The sequence below is a fragment of the Myxine glutinosa genome, chromosome 6 (genome assembly GCF_964187855.1).
Source record: "Myxine glutinosa chromosome 6, kmMyxGlut1.1, whole genome shotgun sequence".
In the NCBI taxonomy this organism is placed as follows: domain Eukaryota; kingdom Metazoa; phylum Chordata; class Myxini; order Myxiniformes; family Myxinidae; genus Myxine; species Myxine glutinosa.
In genome coordinates, this window is record NC_136266.1 from 127751302 (window position 1) to 127760944 (window position 9643).

Genomic DNA, 9643 nt, shown 5'->3' on the forward strand with positions numbered 1-9643 from the left:
TTGTGCAGCATCATTGGCTGAGGGTGCCACCATGCAGCTGATGAGACTTAGGTTGGGGCAGAATTTGGAACTTGTTCATGGTGCCGGCGATAGCACACCTACTTTTCATGAAAGACACCGTGGGATGTTTTGACGTTCACCAACAACATTAATGGCAGTAGATGGGACGTCCAGTTTAAAGTCCATCTGAAGAACAGCACATACATGTATGAATCACTCTTCCGATGAAACAAAAGGATGACCTTTTGTACCAAACATTACATGTACCAAAACGTCCTCTGAATAGGGGTGACAGTGGGTCCAGGTTTGACCCCCCAAAATAGATATTTGCTTTCTTCTCTGAAACTTCACCACAACCTTCACCACCCGTGATGTACCAACGTTTGTTCACGGCATTCAAAAAATCTGCATGAGGTCAAACTAATTCAATGTCCACTCTGGGTTGGGTTGAAGTGTTTAATTGGAGAGACTCAGAAATTAAAGCAATTACAAGGAAACCAGCAGCGATTACAAAAGAAACACAATTATAAAAGAAACAGCACAATAATACAACAACCAGCACAATAGATAAATCTCAGAAATCTCAGAAGTAATGCTCTTGAGTTCAGCCTTTTATAGGACTTCAACACAATGGGATGGATGTGGACATGCAAGTGTGAGGGCGGGTGGATGTCGGGCACAAGCTACCCTATCTATTTCAAGGTGAGGATCTTCATCAGCCTGGTATCAGAAAGAATTGTCGGAACTCGTGTGAGAATGCAAGGATGGGGCAAGACGTCAGCAGAGAGGGGGGGTCTTGTCAGAAATCAGAACTACCCCTGATTTATTGTGTCTTACTCCTGAATTCCTTGCACAAATCATCCATGAGGCCAAAGGTCTGTTCAACTCTTGTCAGCACAGATGGCTGTGAGCATTGTGTGGTGTCCTTGTCCTAAGGTCAAACAACATTATTTTGTCTCTCCTTCCAGACTCTGTGTCCCCTCCGTATTATCTCATTTTATAATGTTCCTCTTAGCCTACATAATTATGTAACCTTAGTTTATAAAGAATATAAGTCCTTAATTCTAATAGTTATAAGTACTGATTATCTTCATTCATATGATTTAATATAGAGCTTAAATGCATGTAAAGATTTATACTCATGGTTTAAAAGCAATCAACACTATTTCCTATTTATTGTCATGTCCCTGGGGTTAAGACCACTGGGTGACAGATGGCCAACCAAGCTTTAACTCCGAGGTGTACACCCCAAAATATGGCGGTGTTATCACCTTAGCACGAGAGGGAAATGGAGTTCCATGGTCTAATTTGCACGGACGGACGTGACGAGGATTTTCCAAAACCCACGAACAAATAAACGTACAAGACAGGCAAATCAACAATACAACAAATGAAATGCAACAAATAATGGTTTTCTGAAAATAAATGCAATTCAATAAAAAGAATGTTGAGGTAAAATCTATAATTCCTAATTTGGGGCGCCCCCATCAGACACAATTACACGATACAGGGAGAAATAAACGAAATAAAATATGGTGTGGTGCATTGGCCGGTACTCTGCTCTGGTATCCTCATACGACCCTCGAACCCTGGCGGTCGTCAAATGGGTCCCCGAGGCCTTACGCGGGAACGCTCAGGATGGCACGCAATCGTGCCCGTACTAGCCACCAACCCGCGGAGCGGCGGCCAAACTCCTTCCTCCTCCGAAAGTCCCACGCTCCACAAAGCTACGATGTTTCTCAAGCACACACAGCAGGAAGCACAACCCTCACGAGCCAGCACCAAGAGAGAGAGAGGGTTGCATCAACCTTCACCACAGCCAGCAACAGAGAGAGAACGCGAATGCGACCAAGTCCAGAATGAGAGATAACGCAAATGTGACCACCTGCGACCAAGCCCAGCACAGGAGAGAGCAAAATAGCGGTCACTTTTCCTTTTTCTTCCAGGGCTAGAATGTTCTACGATGACATCACACTCTAACCAATCATGCAGTGCTGTCGCATCGCCCCATCGTTCCTCAACTAATCGTCCTTCGGGAGGTTGGTGAAATAGAGCGGCAGAGCAGGATTTTAGGACCCGTGGGCTGATGCCGGCTGGTCCAGTTGCAGAATCAGAGTCGAGATTTGACAGAAACTTCTCCACCTTGTCAGGAGAGACGGACACACAGCCTAGGAGCAGCTGGGTTTGATTGGGTAAGGTGGGAACAGAGAGAGATGGGTTTGGGACACAATATTTTGATATGAGGCAAACACAGAGTTGAGGCATTCGGCATTTTCACGTGCAGTGTCAGCTGTGTAGCCGTTTGATATAAGGGTGGGAATGGAGGGGGAACAAACACCAGAAATAGATTTGACCAGACACCACCAGGATTTGGAGGAGGGAGACAGGTTTGAGAGTTCAGTCTTGAGAGTAGAGATATATTGTTTCCTGGCTCTCCTGAGGGTAGACACACACTTGTTCCAAGCTTTGTGAAACGAACTGAGATTGCCTTCAGTTGGATTTGCCTTCCAGGAGGTGAAGGCAAGTTCTTTCAGGGCAACTGTAGGAGAGTGTGGATATGACAGTTTGGAGAGTTTGGAGAAAGGATATGACAACTAAAGACGAGATGGGATGAATCTGTGCATGAGAGAGAGCAATTTACTTTGGAAGAATTCCCAGGATGAGTTGATGTCAGAGGCAGTAGAGATGGGAGACCAGTCCAGATGATTGATGGCTGCTTGAAGACCATGCCAGCCGGCCTGAGTGAAATGCCAGACTCGCCGACGCTGAGGAGGTTCTCTGAGAATGGCCAGAGAGATGTCCACTTTGACAAGCACATGATCAGATGAACCAATTGGAGCAGATGAACAGCAGACATTTGTAGGGAAGTTAGTCAAAGCCAAGTCTAGACCGACTCACAAAAGTGAGTCCCAGTGAGTCGCAAAAGTCTTTTGCTGGGGTGCCATGGCTGGTGCAAGAGGTACCCACACCCAGCCAGCTGGCATAATGACAGTTGACGTCACCACATATGAGGAAGAGAGAGTTGAGATGAGTGGATAGAAGTTGGTCTATGTTGTCAGACAGGAAGATGTAAATTGAGTTATCACTGTTTGGAGGACGGTACAACACACATATGAATAAAAGGTGGGAGCGGAGAGGAAGCCATAGCCAGAGGTACTCCTGGGGGTGGGGTGCAGAGAGGATAGTGCAAGGAGAGTGAGGTAAAGATTTTTTGATAAAGATAGCAACCCCATGACCCGGGAAAGGCTCGGGTCTATCATACCGGAGGAGGGAGTAACCAGGGAGAGATATTAAGGAATCACAGACCTCTTGAAGGAAGAAGGTTTCTGTTAAGCAGATTACATCTGGTTTGTCAGAAGCATCCTGTATGGAGAGATCAATCAGGTTTGAGCGAAGGCCCCGGATGTTTGAGGTCCATACCGTTAAGGAAGAGGGAGGGGGAGCATCAGGTACAGGACAGCGGAGGGGTAAGGTAAGATGCGGGGGGGGGGGGGGGGGGGAGAAGAGGGTGAGGTATGGAGAGCTGTTGATAGTGTGTCAGAGATTGCAGAAGAGCTAGGAGAAAGGGAAGGATGAGCAGGACAAAAGCTTTGATGGTGATGGGATGAGGCACAGTAAGGTGTTGTTTGAGGGGGGGGGGGGGCAGATCGAGGAAGAAGGTTGGAGGTGGGGGTATGAGTTGGAAGGGACAGGAAGCGGGGAGGCAGCTTTGAGGAGGAGGGAGGAGAGGTTAGAATTGGAGAAAAATGGCAGGGGGAAGATTTGAAGGGGAGGGGTGAGGAAGAGTTTTGAAGGGGAGGGGTGAGAAGGGAGTTTTGAAGGGGAGGGTTGAGGGAGGAGTTTTGAAGGGGAGCATTGAGGGAGGAGAGGAGAGATTAGAAAGGGAGAACAAGGGAGGAGATTAGGAGGGGAGGGGCGAGGGAGGCGTTTAGGAGGGGAGGGGTGAGGGGGGAGTTTAAAAAGTGTTGGACGATTCATAAAAAAATGAACATTTATTACAAACTGGGTTTATTGTGATTTTCAAGTCAGAGATCCATGTGAAACTGTTAGAGGAGGGTTGGAATTTAGGTGTGTTTAGAGAATGCATAAAGGAAGAACAGTAAAAGATTGAATTTTTCTTTGAAATGGAATGATTTGATGAGGAAATTGAAGAAAGCCTTTTAAGTAGGAAGAAGAACAGAATGTTGTAATATACCACTGAATACAACACCGTAGGGAAAAGTTTATACATTTTTAAACAAAACCATGAAAACTATCTGGGAAAATTCCCAAAAGTGAGGGCGTGGATCTGAGAAACAATGAGAAAGGGTTGAATGAGTATGGTGGAAACTGGAATTGGAAAGGTGAGTATTGGCTGGAGAGGTAGAAGAAAAAAGGAGTTGAAGGGCGAGACGACACGTGGTCACGGGCGAAGGAAGGGATTGCGAGGAGAGGAGGAAATGATTATATTTTTATTTTATTTTATTTTATTATTATTATTTATTTAAGACTTTAAACAAAGGGTAAGATGTTCGGGGGAGGTAGGGGGTGGAAAGAAAATCAAAGAAAAAAAGCAATACAGTGAAAGTTGACCAAATACCGACGTGGGGAGGGAAGCCTCAAGGGACAGGCCCCGCACGCGGTGAAAACAAAACGACGAATTACACACAAGTTTGCATGAATTACAAAACCAAGATCGAACGAGCACACAGTTACACATACACAGTAAAATAACCAGTAGAAATTTGACAAGGACACGATTGGGAAAATACTTAACTTTGATGACGAGCAGAGCTCTGAAGGACGCTTCCTCGCCGCAGGAACCACAAGCAGAAGTCCCAAGTTTGATTTAACATCAACTCAACATTACATGTACCAAGTTTGATTTAAATCCCTTTAGCTGTTTTTAAGTTATCACATTTTTGCCTGCCATGATCTCTGATCTTTGACCTTTTTACCCCAAAATTAAATCAGTTTATCTTTGCATCATAATACATAATTATGGCAATGTTAGAGAACTGGTTGACAAGTTAGTTCGGTGACAGAATTTTTTTACGTGACGGGACATCTGATATTTTACATTTTAAGTCTAAAATCAAATCAGTTGATCTTTACGTCATTATACATACCTGTACCAAGTTTTAATTAGATCCCTTCAGGCGTTCTTAAGTTATAAACCCATTATAGACTTAGACCTTTGACCTCAATATCAAATGAGTTCATCTTTCCATCATAATACATACCTGTACCAACTTTGGTCAGAATGCCATCACTGGTTCACAAGTTATCGGGGTAACAGGATTTTTACCGAATATGACCTCTGACCTTCAGCCTCATGACCCCAAAATCGAATCAGTTCATCTCTACCTTATTATACATACGCACACCAAGCTTGCAAAAGATCCCTTCAGCCATTCTCAAGTTATCGCGGTAACGAAAATTGATCAAGACAAGCCGAAAACATAATGCCTCCGGCGAGGGGTATAAAAAATATTTTGGCACATTAGTCAGGTTCACGATGTTTTTTCGTTCAAAATCATGGTAGATTAGCAAACCTATACATTTTTGGAAACGTTATTACATGGAAAATCTGAAAATCAATGTTTACATTTGTCAATTCCGACCAATTCGATTCGACCAATTCGACCAATCGACCAATTCCATTCGACCAATCGCTTCGATCGACCATTTCGATCGATTCGATTCGATTCGATTCATCGAATTCGATTCGATCGACCATTCGACCAATTCGATTTGCCAATCAATTTGACCGACCTTTGCTTGTGTGGAACGGACTGTGAAAACGATGCGGACTATATTGTCGGATACGACACACAGGACAGTGATGACGAACTCTAAATGGCATATTCTGTAATCGTGTATGCTTGATGCCATTGACTGCCTGTGTAGATGTGAAGGTATACTGACTGCATGTGTATATATGATTTTGCTGACTGCCTGTGTATGTTTGGTGATATGAATTATTGTGACACATTTTGATGTTATTAACTGCCTGTACAAAATGATAACATGTATTTGATTATGCAACTTATCGCGAATATAAAGACAGTATTTTGCAATTCAAAACCTTTGATTCGTGTCTTACCATTCCCCATAGCACTAATTTGATACTTTCATTGGATTCCTTGTCCCTGAAAATATAGGTTTAGTATATTTTAAAAAGTTTTTCGGGTAATTAGAGGCAGAAATAGAACAAAATATGTATTTTACAGTGGCCATTTTGAAAATCCAAAATGGCCGCCATACAGGTATCTCTCCAAATGTAAACATTGATTTTTAGTTTCCTTATGCTATAACCTTTCCAAAAATGTATAGGTTTGCTAATCTACCATGATTTTGAACGAAATATAATTTATTGACATAGTGAACCTGACTACATCTGAGTCGACTGCAAGTATCTCGCATTGTGCTTTTGTGTTTGACATGAAGAATGAATTCTCTCATAATTCAGATGACCTCTTTTCTAATTGCACAGCGGATGAATTAAAGTTTGTGCAGCATCATTGGCTGAGGGTGCCGCCATGCAGCTGATGACAGGTTGGGGCAGAATTTGGAACTTGTTCATGGTGCCGGCGATAGCTCACCTACTTTTCACGAAGGACACCGTGGGATGTTTTAACGTTCACCAACAACATTAATGGCAGTAGATGAGACGTCCAGTTTAAAGTCCATCTGAAGAACAGCACACACATGTATGAATCACCCTTCTGATGAAACAAAAGGATGACAGCTTTTAGCTGGGTTCGGATTCCATCCCAGGCTCTTCTCGGCAATCCTGCCAGGGGAAGGATAGCTGCAAATGGGATGTCATAAACCGGTTCAGAGAGTAGGTTTGCGTAGAAATATTTCCAGGTGGGATCAATATCACAAACTATGGAGAGGGCAACCAAATTTTTGACAAAGGGCAAATTGGAGTCACTGCTTGTTCGCCTGTGCATAAACTATGGTTATGAAAAACGTTTCGAGTTTGGCGCAGAAGTTTAAACTTAACAGCATTATTTCGAGCACATATTTTAACATGTCTAAGGGAAACTATCAAGGATGCCTCTTTGCGGTCCCTGCGCCAGCCCTCCCCTCCCCTCAAATACAAGTTGTAGGCCAAGCTTTGCCCATTCTCCCCTGCTTCCTGGATTTGTCATGACAGAGCGACCATGGTGAGAGTGACGATTGGTCCTAATGGACCACTTATCTGTGTGTCACTTCTCTATCTGTGTGTCACGTGTCGCCTGTCTCTGTCTGTCTGTGTCTGTCTCTCTCTGTCTGTCTGTCTCTGTCTGTCTCTCTCTGTGTCTCTCTCTCTGTCTCTCTCTCTGTCTGTCTCTCTCTCTGTCTGTCTCTCTCTCTGTCTGTCTCTCTCTCTGTCTCTCTCTGTCTGTCTGTCTCTGTCTGTCTGTCTCTCTCTGTCTCTCTCTGTCTGTCTCTCTCTCTCTCTCTCTCTCTGTCTCTCTCTCTGTCTCTCTCTCTCTCTGTCTGTCTGTCTCTCTCTCTCTCTCTCTCTCTGTCTCTCTCTGTCTCTCTCTGTCTCTCTCTGTCTCTCTCTGTCTCTCTCTCTCTCTCTCTCTATTTCCTTTCTGCTTCTCAACTTATTTTCCACTTCTTCCCCTACTCTCCCTTACCTTACACCAATTCTCACCCCTTTTCTCAGTTTTCTTCCAAATTTTCTCTTCTTACACTTGCAGCATGCAGAGGCATCAATGCATCTCCACTCGCAAGGAAAGTTTGGCTTAAATCGCCCATTCCAATCCTGTCAGACCTGAAGCTAGGTTAGAGCCTGGATGAGAGACATATCCATTGCATGCTGGGTATTTCTAGGGGATAATAGGAAAGCACTCTCCCCTCTAAGGTCTCGGATTCGAGAAACATTTCCTTGTGGAGTTCAATTGGACCAAAGCTGGGGTCTTGTTCTGGGGTCTTTGAATTTCGGAGAACGCAGTTTGTTTTGATACGAGGAAGTCGGTTGTCCCATTTGATTTGGTGTTGGACGTTAAATATCCCATAGTTGGGGTAATCATTGCATTGGATTGTTCCAAAAAGTGCAAAGACGACCCCATTAAAAAAAACCCCATTCAAAATATTTAACGTATCTTCAGCGCCCATGGACATCAAAGTTTTTCTCAGCTTCAAATCAACGTTTCCATTGCTCCCTCAGTATTAAATAAGTAAACGAAAACAAAAAATGAACGAACCGTCGAACATTCGATTGTCTTCAGACGTTCCCGCGCGAACACGAAGCTGCTGAAGCCTGAAATCCGCCGATCTCACGCGATGTTTCGAAGAAGAAGAAGAGGTGGAGATTGAAGAAAAAGAACTCTATCCGGATGTTAATCATCTCAAAACTTCTTCGGAAAAACGGGCATTGAAAAGGCTTCGCATTCGGTCAATCGAAAGCACAACATTGTCCATCCAAAATAAAAACATTAATATTACATTTTCATGGATCAGTAATTGTTCATTCTCGTATTTCGAGTTGAGCTGTGGAATAAATCCTGTCGGAAAACCAATACACCGCCCCTAATTGGTTGACACAACAGTGATCCCGCTGATGAGCAAATCTATATTTTTTGGTTCCGTGGGAAAGTTCAGCAAACACTATTTTTCACCTGCGATATCATTATCAGCTAATGTGTAAATCTGGGACACGACGTAGTCTCTGAATTCATCGCACGTGTGTTATGCCAATAGCGCAGTGGGCTGTTGACGCGTAATCAATGGAGGTTTCTGGTTCGAGCCCCGCATTGAGTCAGATTTTTTCACACTTAGCCCCTCGCAGGAATTTGATTCCTGTTTATTATATATATATATATATATATATATATATACTCGTATATAGTTATATACTTTTATTAAATCAATCATGCTCACAATTTGGTCGATGGCTGGACGCACCATTCGAACCAGTAAACTTAGCAGGTCCTGCCGCTTGAGCAACTGTTTGGAAAGGAAAAAGGTTAGCAAATAAACAATGAATGCACTTGCCTATTTCTTGAGCATAACTCATTACATTCAAAGACGATCAATTTCACAGCTTCAGTTTTTTAACAATCTTCAATTTGGCATTTATTTGCCCTTGCATTGGGCTGCCAAGATTTAAAAAGGAGTTAAAGCCTTGGGATTAGATATAGTAATCAAGGGCCAGGCAATACACTTGATATCTCAAGGGATCAAGAAACTTAAGCATTGTCACAAAAAATAAAAAATAAAAAAAGATGCCCAATCAGCTAAAAGAAAAATTTGAAACATGCGTGCTTCGCTGGACTACCCAGAACCTGGCTGAATTGGCTGGCCATGGACTGTGCTTAACAACAATGCAGACACAACTCACAGCACATGCCCAGCTCAAGGACATATCAACAACATGCCTTTTTTAGAATGCAAGGTCTGAACTCACCTTTAGATGCACAAGCATACCCTCACAGCACACACGCCCTGAACACCAGAGGCTAAATACATGGTCATTTCCCTGGTTCAGCTGACGAGTGCTAACGGCCTCCTCTGTTTTGGTGTTGAAGGAGCAGCGCTCCTGCTTGAGACGGACGAAGTGACAGACAAGACACAAACTCATCCGAGAAGATGTTTATTGGGTAATCATCTCGGGAACTCTGAAAACCCGTTTATCGGGTTCGCATATATATATCCAAACCAA

At 43.4% G+C, this 9643-nt stretch overlaps 1 protein-coding gene across 8 annotated transcripts in view; it reads right to left on the bottom strand.

Moving 5' to 3' along the window:
- Positions 1-8289, bottom strand: part of LOC137415594 (uncharacterized) — a 31380-nt gene extending 23091 nt beyond the window's left edge. For 2 of the 8 annotated variants that reach the window (XM_068101197.2, XM_068101194.2), the window contains exons 1-2: positions 8187-8278; positions 6585-6672 (exon numbers count right to left, since the gene is read on the bottom strand). The gene's annotated coding sequence lies outside the window, so the exon portion shown is untranslated. Of the gene's footprint in view, positions 1-102; positions 187-6584; positions 6673-8186 lie in introns of those variants that run through there. The other 6 variants (XM_078780520.1, XM_068101196.2, XM_078780521.1 and 3 more) reach the window with 4 other exon arrangements.
- Between the last annotated feature and the right edge of the window lie 1354 nt (positions 8290-9643).